Raw genomic sequence first — 11,509 nt, 5'->3', positions numbered from 1 at the left:
CTTTTTTTAATTCGTTTGAAATTAGTTGGACAACATTTTTGGCGTCTTCTACAGAATGGGCTCCACTCATTAGGTCGTCCATGTAAAAACCGTTCTTTATTATTTCACTTACATTTGTATTTTGACATTTATCTGCAGATGCCGTACCATAAGTGACTGTTGTAAGTTTATAATTTTTTCTTCTGGAGAATTTCTCCATAAAATATATTAAATTTTTGGTCATTTTCATTCATTTTAATATGACTGTACATTTTTTCAATGTTACGAGTAACGGGTATAAATATCAAAACATTTTTCAAAAGTGATGGCGTGGCAGTTTTGTGTGGATAATTAGGTTAGGTTAGGTTTCACCGGCCGTCGGTTATCCGACGCGCTTAGACCATTAGAGGTCCGTTGTGATACCGTGTATGTTTTCCCCATTAGCCCGCAGAGGTTCGTGTGAAGTTAGCAGTTTCCCCAGCCAGAGGCGCTGGTGAATTTTGTATCCGATGTGGATCGGTGTCGGACAGGTCGGACGTGTCTATCAGGAATCTGCTTCCTAATTGAGCAAGTCTTTTCGCTTGCAGTGCTGGACAGTGGCATAGTAGATGCTCTACTGTTTCTTCCATTTCTGTCTACGACAGAAATTATTATACGGGGCATTTAGTCTTCTGGCATGGGTGCCTATTAACCAATGTCCTGTGATGACTCTCATTGCAGTGCTGAGGTTTGCTCTGGTCAATCTTAAAAGTTTTGACGTTCTCTTTGAGCTTATTTTTGGTCATATTTGACGTGTTAGGCGACAGTGTGTGGTGTTTTCCATATTGTCTGTTTGTTACGGTTTAGGTTTTCCTTAAGTAGTAGTTTACAAATGGCTAAAGGCATACTCAAGCCCTCCATCTCTTGTATGAGTGGCGCCGTAGTGCCCTCTCGAGCTAGTTCATCTGCGATGCAGTTGCCTTCTATGTCCCTGTGTCCGGGTACCCATATAAGGCTGATTACGAATTGTTGTGTCATCTCGTGTAAAGATGATCGGTAATTCGATACTGTTTTCGAGTGACTAGAGATTGAGCCAATCGATTTGATAGCTGCTTGACTGTCACTGAAAATGTTTACATGTGAGCCTTCCGGCTTTAGTGATTTTAAGTGTTTTAGGGCTAGCTGTTCGGAGTAAACTCCTCCTCCTACTCTGTTCTGTAGTTTTGACCCATCCGTATAGAAGCATATAGCATTCTGGGGGCCAGGTATTTGTGAGTTCCAATCGTCCCTCTCTGTTTTTTAGGATACATGAGTGACCCGCTTCTTGTGGGTTCCACTGTTTGGTATCTCTAAGCCTGATTGCCGCTACTGTAGCCTGTTCCATGCCAGCTAGTTATGGGTTTGGGAGGTTGAGTATGGCATTTAGGGCTTCGTTTGGGGTGGTGCGTTAAGCACTGCTGATGTAGAGTGCCGCAGCTCTTTGCATTTTTGCTAGCATTTTTATGCTGGATTTCTTTTTCAGAGCCGGCCACCATACCACGACTCCGTACACTAGTATTGGTCTGACAATGGCCGTATATATCCAGTTTACTGTATAGGGTGTCATGCCCCATTTGAGCCCTATTGCTTTCTTGCACGTGAAAAGTGCAATTGAAGCTTTTTTTATATGTGTCTGTGAGGTTCAAGTTCCAGTTTAGTTTCCTGTCAAGTATTACGCCCAGGTATCTTGCGCTGTAACTGAAGGAAAGTCTTTTATTGTTGAGGATGGATGGGACTAAGTCTGGTATGTTATACTTCCTAGTGAAGAGAACCAGCTCGGTCTTTGAGGGGTTAATTCCTAATCCGTTATTTTTGGTCCAGCTGGACAAAACACTGAGTTTTTCGCTCATGAGATCGCATAGTGTTTGGGGGATTTGCCTGTGAAGATGATAGCAACGTCATCCGCATAGGCTATTATCCGGCAGCACCCCCCTTCCATGTCGCGTAGAATCGAGTTGACTGCTATGTTCTATAGAAGTGGGGAGAGGACGCGTCCTTGCGGAGTGCCTCTGCTGACGTGCCTAGTGAGGGTTGACGCGCCTAGTGAAGTCATAACCTTCCTGCAGGTGAGCAGTTGGTTTATGAGTCCCACCAAGTGGCGGTCCACCCCAAGGTCTGTCAGGGCTCCGGTAATCGCCGTTGGGATGACGTTGTTAAAAGCTCCTTCAATGTCCAGGAAAGCTACCAGTGCATATTCCTTTTGAGACGAGAGAGTGTAGTGCTGTCTCTGTCGATTTCCCTTTCTTGTAGGCGTGTTGCGTGTCTGTGATAAAACTAGGGTTGAGAGTTGATCTCAAATGCAGGCCGATGATTCTTTCAAGGGTCTTTAGTAGGAAGGATGACAGACTGATTGGTCTGAAATCCTTGGGGGTCGTGTGTGCTGGTTTCCCAGCTTTGGGAATGAAGACTATACGGGACTCTAGCCACGATTGTGGTAGGTGTCCAAGAAGTAGGGACCGTTTAAAAATGTCAAGAAGCCAGTTTATGGCTATATTTCCCGCATTCTGGATTTGTGCGGGTATGATTTTGTCTGTACCTGCTTATTTGTATGGTTTAAAGCTGTGTATGGCCCAATGGAGGACCTTTGGGTCTATGCACAGTTCGATACTTGACAGTGTGGCGTTTGTTTGTTGGGGGTGAGAGCGGTCCACAGGGCCTCCTCATTTCCTGCCTTGGCCCTGTTAAAAAGGGTTCTGCAGTCATTTCGGAGGGGGGACAGTTCTGCTGACCACCAGGGAGGATTTCTAATCTAATAGTGGTTTAGAGTGGTTTGTCGATTCATGTTGTCACGCCCACTCTAACGCCCACAAACCGCCCAAAAGTGCCACGCCCACACTTTTGAAAAATGTTTTGATATTTTTTCATTTTTGTATTGGTCTTGTAAATTTCTATCGATTTGTCAAAAAACTCTAACCCACTCTAACGCCCACAAACCGCCCAAAGCTGCTACGCCCACACTTTTGAAAAATGTTTTAAAAGTTTTTCATTTTTGTATTCGTCTTGTAAATTTGCCAAAAAACTTTTTGCCACGCCCACTCTAACGCCCACAAACCGCCGAAAGCTGCTACTCCCACACTTTTGAAAAATGTTTTGATATGTTTTCATTTTTGTATTAGTCTTGTAAAATTCTATCGATTTGCCAAAAAACTTTCTGCCACGCCCACTATAACGCCTACAAACCGCCAAAAACTGTGTTTAAGACTCTCCTTCTCCCTTCCACTAGCTGAGTAACGGGTATCAGATAGTCGGGGAACTCGACTATAGCGTTCTCTCTTGTTTTTTACTCAACTCTTTAAGACTCTGCTGATTGCTTACAAGATTCCTCATATTTTCTTCCATTTGTAATCTACCATCCTCATTCATTATTCCGAACAAAATGTAGTAAAGAGATCCCATAAAGTTAAACGGTGCTCTTCTAGTTTTCATTTTACCTTGGGACATAAAGAGCTTGTTATTTTCCTCCAAGTTTGCGATCTGTCTTTCAGTATTATGTAGAATTAATAGACACTGATCTTCAAAACTATAAAATTTTTCGCAAACTACTTTCATTTTTGGAATTAACAGCTTCCCCTTTTTTAAACGTCCATATTATAGTATATTACTAAGTTCCAAGAGGAGGCTACAATCTCAACGTCGCCCATTGGATCTAAGTATATAGGCGAGTTTTTATTTTTTTTCTCTATTGAATATTTCGGCTTGTCAGTATTAGGAGAAAATGCGTTAGAAAATTGACAACACAATATAAATAACAGCATTGCTAAGACAAACCCAATTTTGGACATTCCTGATGTCGTTCTAGTTTGCCTTTTTGGTTCAGGGTTAGTTTCATTTTTGTCCACACACTTTATACCATCCAATGGACAAATTTTTGTAATTGGTCTTGTGATTGATTCTTCTTGTATTTTAATTTTCACCACTCGGACCTTATCATCCTAGAGGCCTTACCTAGAGGCCATCTTGCTGGATGACTATTTTCGTCCTTTAATAAAACAATCTGTCCTTCTTCTACATTAGGACTTTCTCTCCTCCTCCAGTTTAAGCATGCTTCTATTTGACATAACAGCCTGGACATTTCCTCATATGTCAAACTATTGTCGCCAATTATTCTTTTGAGATGGTACTTCATCGATTCAACTCTAGCTTCCCAATTACCTCCGAAGTGAGGTCCTCCCGGTGGAATAAAATGCGAAACAATTCTATCTTTTCTAGCTGTGCTTCAGTCCTTATAACGGGTGTTTTTTTTAGAGGTATAGAACTTTAAGTTGGCATTACTGTTCAAGATGGCGACCGATTTAACAGCTGTCAAGTGATTTATTCTCAGTTTGGTTTGGCAATTCGTCATGCGTGCTTACAAAATCCAACTCGTGCAAGAATTGAAACCAAACGATCATCAAGCAAGGCGTAGATTCGTCGAATGGGCCCAAAACGAGATTGCTGTTGTTCCCGATTTTTCATAAGCCTCCAAGATCTTGTGATTTAACACCGCTAGACTACTTTTTGTGGGGCTATGTAAAGTCATTGGTCTATGCGGATAAGCCACAAACGCTAAACCATTTGGAAGACAACATTCGCCGTGTTATTGCCGATATACGGCCAAATGTTGGAAAAAGTCATTGCAAATTGGACGTCCAGATTGGACTACATCCGAGCCAGCCGTGGCGGTCATATGCCAGAAATCATATTTAAAATGTAATGCCACAAGATTATCTTTCATGTCAATAAAATTCATGTCAATCGAATAATCCATCGTTGTTTTATTGCAATTTAAAGTTCTATACCTCTAAAAAAAACACCCTATATTTTCTTGTTCTGCATTGAATAACTCTTGATCCAATTTTCTTGAAGCTCCTACAAAATTTGTTCCGTTATCCGAATAGATATTGGCACATTTTCCTCGTCTGCCAATAAATCCTCTGAGTGCTGCTATAAATGCGTCAGAAGTTAGATCGCTAACCATTTCTAAGTGTATGGTTTTGGTGGCCCTGCAAACAAATACGGAAACGTATCCTTTAAATGTTTTTTGTCCACGATTCTTTGAACATTTAACAAAATAGGGACCTGCGTAATCTATTCCCGTATTAATAAATGGTAATACCATCTAACTCTATATTTTGGCAAATTACCCATTATTTGCTGAGCTGTATTTTGTTTATACCTTGCACACTTTACGCATTCTCTTAAATACTTTTTAACGAATTTTTCAAGCCGAAAATCCAATACTTTTTTTGTATATAATTTCGCATAAGGTTTATCTCTCCATGCAATGTTTCCGTATGGGCATTTTTTATTAATAAGTATGTTAGGTAACATTTTCTATAATGATATGGTGCATTGGAATTTTTCAGTCTTTCTCCCTCTCTTAGTACCCCATTTTTGTCTAAAAATGGATTTAGTGAAAATATTTTATTATTTGTCTTTATCTCCTGACCGAACTGATGTTCTTGTTGTTTCTTAATAACAACCCTATCAGCGAGTTTTAACTCCTTTACTGAAAAATAAGATGGATAGTACTCTTTTTTGGTTTTTATTTGAATAAATCTGTTTATATATGCTACTATACGTATGAGTTTTTCCATACTGGAATACTTTTCTATTAATTTATAAATTGGATCATTTGTTTCGTCATTTATTATTGTGTTTACCAGTACAATTTCTTTAACCGATTGCTGCTGAGGCCAAAGTTCCTTTGGGTTAGCTAGCCATCTTGGACCTTTCCACCAAAGATCACAATTGTTTGAAATCAATTCCCCTAGATGCTAAATTCTCTGACTTCACATGATTCTATTCATTATTTTTTATATTTCCGAATGTCATCCGTTCTTCGTCTTATAAATTTAACCTTACTCTGGCCACTCTTGATCCATGCTAAAGCTATAGTGGAATCACTCCAAGCATAAATTTCTACCTTACTGGTTAATGACTTTTTAATTCTTTGGATCAGTAAACTTAACAAATGAGCAGCGCACAGTTCTAATTTAGGGATAGTTTTTCTATTTTTTACAGGATTGACTCTACTTTTGCTAGCTATTATAGTTACAGCATCTCCTACTTTAGCTTACACTACTGCAGCATATGCTTTTTCTGAGGCATCAGCGAATCCATGTAGCTGAATACTTATGCCATTTCCTTAATTTATCCATCTTTGGATTCGAATATTTTCTAAAAATAATCAATTTTCCTTATATGCTTCCCAGTATTTCAAGTCTTATGCTGCTAATTCCTGATCCCATTCACTTTTCCTTATCCAAAGTTTTTGAATGAAAAGCTTTCCTAAAATAGTCACGGGAGCCAACCATCCTAAGGGATCATATATTTTAGATAATATCGATAGTACTATCCTTTTGTTTGTCAATTTGGATGACCCGCAGCTAAACTTTAATCTTTTTGTGGTTCCCATTGAAGTCCAAATTTTTTAACACTCTCATTTTCAATAATACTAAGAACTTTTTTATCCCCAGTATCCTGTACTTTTGATATTATTTCTGAATTATTAGATATCATTTTTTTAAATTTTGTCCTACTTTTTTTAATTCGTTTGAAATTAGTTGGACAACATTTTTGGCGTCTTCTACAGAATGGGCTCCACTCATTAGGTCGTCCATGTAAAAATCGTTCTTTATTATTTCACTTACATTTTTATTTTGACATTTATCTGCAGATGCCGTACCATAAGTGACTGTTGTAAGTTTATAATTTTTTCTTCTGGAGAATTTCTCCATAAAATATATTAAATTTTTGGTCATTTTCATTCATTTTAATATGACTGTACATTTTTTCAATGTCCGCAGAAACAACAAATTCCCATTTTCTCCATTTAACAATAATTTCAAAAATATCTTTTTTAACTCGTGGTCCAACCCACATTATGTCGTTCAAACTTTTGAAAATTCCAGGACAGCAGCCCCCATCACACCCAACATTTTGGTCCTTCGAGCCGGATGACCTGGATTTTCAAGTTTGTCCACCAGCGAACAAATTACAAGATAAGTACGAAATTTTCATTCCTTTTAATTGCCGGTGTGCAGCAAAAGGTTCGAAAATCCAATTTCGTTCAATTTTCTGTAAGATCTATTGTCAAATCTAACGGATTTCTCTGACAAAAGGCAATTAAAGAAAAGTACTTATTCATTACTACGGGCGCCGCCATATTATCCACCGTTCTCTTTCCCCCTCATTCTTGAAAGTCAAAATCAAAATCTCCGAATATAGTTAAATATTCATCCCAAAAAATAATTAAAGTTCAAAAAATGCAAAATTCCAAATGTGAAAAAGTGAAAATAATTTGTGCCAAGTTCAGTGAAAATGTCTAAGTCCAAAGCTTTGCCAAAAGTGGCAAAAATTCTGCTCTCCTCTCACTGTGTCCAACGGAAGCCAAATTCTTTTCGCAACACATTTTTTGCCACTCTGTATTTTTCGTATGTTTTGGTTTCGAATTTGGATGCTGCGCTATATAAACGTCCCGCGTAAGAACACGACCGATGGCGTAGGCTGTCGAATGTGAACTGTAACCCTTTAACTTTACGAGTAACGGGTATAAATATAAAAACATTTTTCAAAAGTGATGGCGTGGCAGTTTTGTGTGGATAATTAGGTTAGGTTAGGTTTCACCGGCCGTCGGTTATCCGACGCGCTTAGACCATTAGAGGTCCGTTGTGATACCGTGTATGTTTTCCCCATTAGCCCGCAGAGGTTCGTGTGAAGTTAGCAGTTTCCCCAGCCAGAGGCGCTGGTGAATTTTTGTATCCGATGTGGATCGGTGTCGGACAGGTCGGACGTGTCTATCAGGAATCTGCTTCCTAATTGAGCAAGTCTTTTCGCTTGCAGTGCTGGACAGTGGCATAGTAGATGCTCTACTGTTTCTTCCATTTCTTCGTCCCTACAGCTACGACAGAAATTATTATGCGGGGCATTTAGTCTTCTGGCATGGGTTCCTATTAACCAATGTCCTGTGATGACTCTCATTGCAGTGCTGAGGTTTGCTCTGGTCAATCTTAAAAGTTTTGACGTTCTCTTTGAGCTTATTTTTGGTCATATTTGACGTGTTAGGCGACAGTGTGTGGTGTTTTTCCATATTGTCTGTTTGTTACGGTTTAGGTTTTCCTTAAGTAGTAGTTTACAAATGGCTAAAGGCATACTCAAGCCCTCCATCTCTTGTATGAGTGGCGCCGTAGTGCCCTCTCGAGCTAGTTCATCTGCGATGCAGTTGCCTTCTATGTCCCTGTGTCCGGGTACCCATATAAGGCTGATTACGAATTGTTGTGTCATCTCGTGTAAAGATGATCGGTAATTCGATACTGTTTTCGAGTGACTAGAGATTGAGCCAATCGATTTGATAGCTGCTTGACTGTCACTGAAAATGTTTACATGTGGGCCTTCCGGCTTTAGTGATTTTAAGTGTTTTAGGGCTAGCTGTTCGGAGTAAACTCCTCCTCCTACTCTGTTCTGTAGTTTTGACCCATCCGTATAGAAGCATATAGCATTCTGGGGGCCAGGTATCGTCCCTCTCTGTTTTTTAGGATACATGAGTGACCCGCTTCTTGTGGGTTCCACTGTTTGGTATCTCTAAGCCTGATTGCCGCTACTGTAGCCTGTTCCATGCCAGCTAGTTATGGGTTTGGGAGGTTGAGTATGGCATTTAGGGCTTCGTTTGGGGTGGTGCGTTAAGCACTGCTGATGTAGAGTGCCGCAGCTCTTTGCATTTTTGCTAGCATTTTTATGCTGGATTTCTTTTTCAGAGCCGGCCACCATACCACGACTCCGTACACTAGTATTGGTCTGACAGTGGCCGTATATATCCAGTTTACTGTATAGGGTGTCATGCCCCATTTGAGCCCTATTGCTTTCTTGCACGTGAAAAGTGCAATTGAAGCTTTTTTTATATGTGTCTGTGAGGTTCAAGTTCCAGTTTAGTTTCCTGTCAAGTATTACGCCCAGGTATCTTGCGCTGTAACTGAAGGAAAGTCTTTTATTGTTGAGGATGGATGGGACTAAGTCTGGTATGTTATACTTCCTAGTGAAGAGAACCAGCTCGGTCTTTGAGGGGTTAATTCCTAATCCGTTATTTTTGGTCCAGCTGGACAAAACACTGAGTTTTTCGCTCATGAGATCGCATAGCGTTTGGGGGATTTGCCTGTGAAGATGATAGCAACGTCATCCGCATAGGCTATTATCCGGCAGCACCCCCCTTCCATGTCGCGTAGAATCGAGTTGACTGCTATGTTCTATAGAAGTGGGGAGAGGACGCGTCCTTGCGGAGTGCCTCTGCTGACGTGCCTAGTGAGGGTTGACGCGCCTAGTGAAGTCATAACCTTCCTGCAGGTGAGCAGTTGGTTTATGAGTCCTACCAAGTGGCGGTCCACCCCAAGGTCTGTCAGGGCTCCGGTAATCGCCGTTGGGATGACGTTGTTAAAAGCTCCTTCAATGTCCAGGAAAGCTACCAGTGCATATTCCTTTTGAGACGAGAGGGTGTAGTGCTGTCTCTGTCGATTTCCCTTTCTTGTAGGCGTGTTGCGTGTCTGTGATAAAACTAGGGTTGAGAGTTGATCTCAAATGCAGGCCGATGATTCTTTCAAGGGTCTTTAGTAGGAAGGATGACAGACTGATTGGTCTGAAATCCTTGGGGGTCGTGTGTGCTGGTTTCCCAGCTTTGGGAATGAAGACTATACGGGACTCTAGCCACGATTGTGGTAGGTGTCCAAGAAGTAGGGACCGTTTAAAAATGTCAAGAAGCCAGTTTATGGCTATATTTCCCGCATTCTGGATTTGTGCGGGTATGATTTTGTCTGTACCTGCTGATTTGTATGGTTTAAAGCTGTGTATGGCCCAATGGAGGACCTTTGGGTCTATGCACAGTTCGATACTTGACAGTGTGGCGTTTGTTTGTTGGGGGTGAGAGCGTTTTGGCTGTTTCCTGGGAAATGAGTGTCTAGAAGTATCTCCAGAGATTCCTCACTCGTGCTGGTCCAGGAGCCATCTGCTCTTTTAAGGTAGCCTAGGGTTGTGGCCGATTTGGATAGTATTTTTCTGTCTGGCTGCTTCAGCTGTGTTTTCAATTTCTGAGCAGAAGGAATGCCACGAGGATCGCTTTGCTTTCCTGATGGTTTTTTTGTAGTTTGCAAGAGCTCTCTTGTAGGCGGTCCACAGGGCCTCCTCATTTCCTGCCTTGGCCCTGTTAAAAAGGGTTCTGCAGTCATTTCGGAGGGGGGACAGTTCTGCTGACCACCAGGGAGGATTTCTAATCTAATAGTGGTTTAGAGACGAGAGTTAGGTCTATTACCTCTTTTCGGTTCTTAATGATAAATGTGGGGTTATTAACTTTATTACATATAAAGAGATTTGAACTAAAGATAAAGTTACTGTACTGTACTTTCCCATTGTGTATGGTGGGCGTTAGCATCACAGCCTATTAGTAGGCCTATGTTTTGCTTTTCGCTGTCTTCTACCAGTCTCCTTACCAGCTTATCCGGCCGTTCTTGCCTTTCGTAGGCCATGTACGATGACAGCACTCGGAACGGAGATGGCTGACACTCCACGGTGGCTGCCGCGTTATCTGCATCGCTGTAATTATGGAGACGAAAAATGCTAAGGTTCTTTTTGGCTAAAATGCAGACCCTTATTTTATCTTCGCTGGGAGCTGTTAAAGGGTTATATTCCTGAGTCCCTAATCCTGAAACCTTTCCTCCCACTATCCAAGGTTCCTGGATCAGGACTAAGAGCAGCGAAAGCTGCCTTACTTTGGTGGAGGTTTATTTGCAGAAGCCTCACGGTGGAGTCCGATTTATAGACGTTTATGGTCACTGAGCTAAACCCGAAAATTAGCTCCCCGTGAGCGGCCTCAATGGGAGCTAGGGACTCCTTGTTTATAATGAGGATGGCCTGGTTTGTTGGTCCCTCTATTTCGTCGACCTTCACCACTTACCAGTCCGAGGTGGGAAGATGAGGGTTGCAGCGCTGCAACATGGTGAGGATCTGGTCCGGCGCCTTGATGGATGCCGGGATCCAGATCCTTGCCCGGAGTCGGCAAGGTACGTCGGACCAGCTCAGCGCAACAAGTCCGGCGCCCTCACCCAACTCTTTTACTGCGGCTTTGTATAGCTCCGCAGAGCGTTCATCGTCACATGCGATTACCTTGACGCCGCCTTGGAACCATCCCACGTCTTTGCAGACTGGAGGGTGGCCAGGTTCCTTGGCCAGAATCATTCAATTCAAAGCATTTTATGGCTAGGGCTGCCTCTACCCACTTCCACTTATTATGTGGAATTCTGCCACTCTGGTCGTTTTTGTCGACCACGCCCAGGAGAATGCGGTTTTTCGCGATCTCCGCAAAGGATCGCCCTGGCTGCCCGCGTTGCCGCTTTGACCTCTGTGGGCTTGGGTGGTTTGGGGGCTTCCTTGCGGAAGTTTGGCAAAACGGATTTAGCCCATTACACCTTCTTCATCCACTCAGCCGAAGGAGCCGTTTTTGATCTCTTCTGGCTGCGTAGAATTTGACCTGCAGATCGTTTCTCTGCGT

General features: G+C 41.9%; 2 pseudogenes; both read right to left on the bottom strand.

The window, feature by feature from the left end:
* Nucleotides 1-509: 509 nt before the first annotated feature.
* On the bottom strand, nucleotides 510-3,826 carry LOC122756511 (annotated as a pseudogene).
* Nucleotides 3,827-7,764: 3,938 nt separating this feature from the next.
* Nucleotides 7,765-11,196, bottom strand: LOC122756510 (annotated as a pseudogene).
* Between the last annotated feature and the right edge of the window lie 313 nt (nucleotides 11,197-11,509).

This window comes from Drosophila santomea, chromosome 2L (genome assembly GCF_016746245.2).
Source record: "Drosophila santomea strain STO CAGO 1482 chromosome 2L, Prin_Dsan_1.1, whole genome shotgun sequence".
Lineage (NCBI taxonomy): Eukaryota > Metazoa > Arthropoda > Insecta > Diptera > Drosophilidae > Drosophila > Drosophila santomea.
This window is presented reverse-complemented; position numbering and strand designations above follow the sequence as displayed.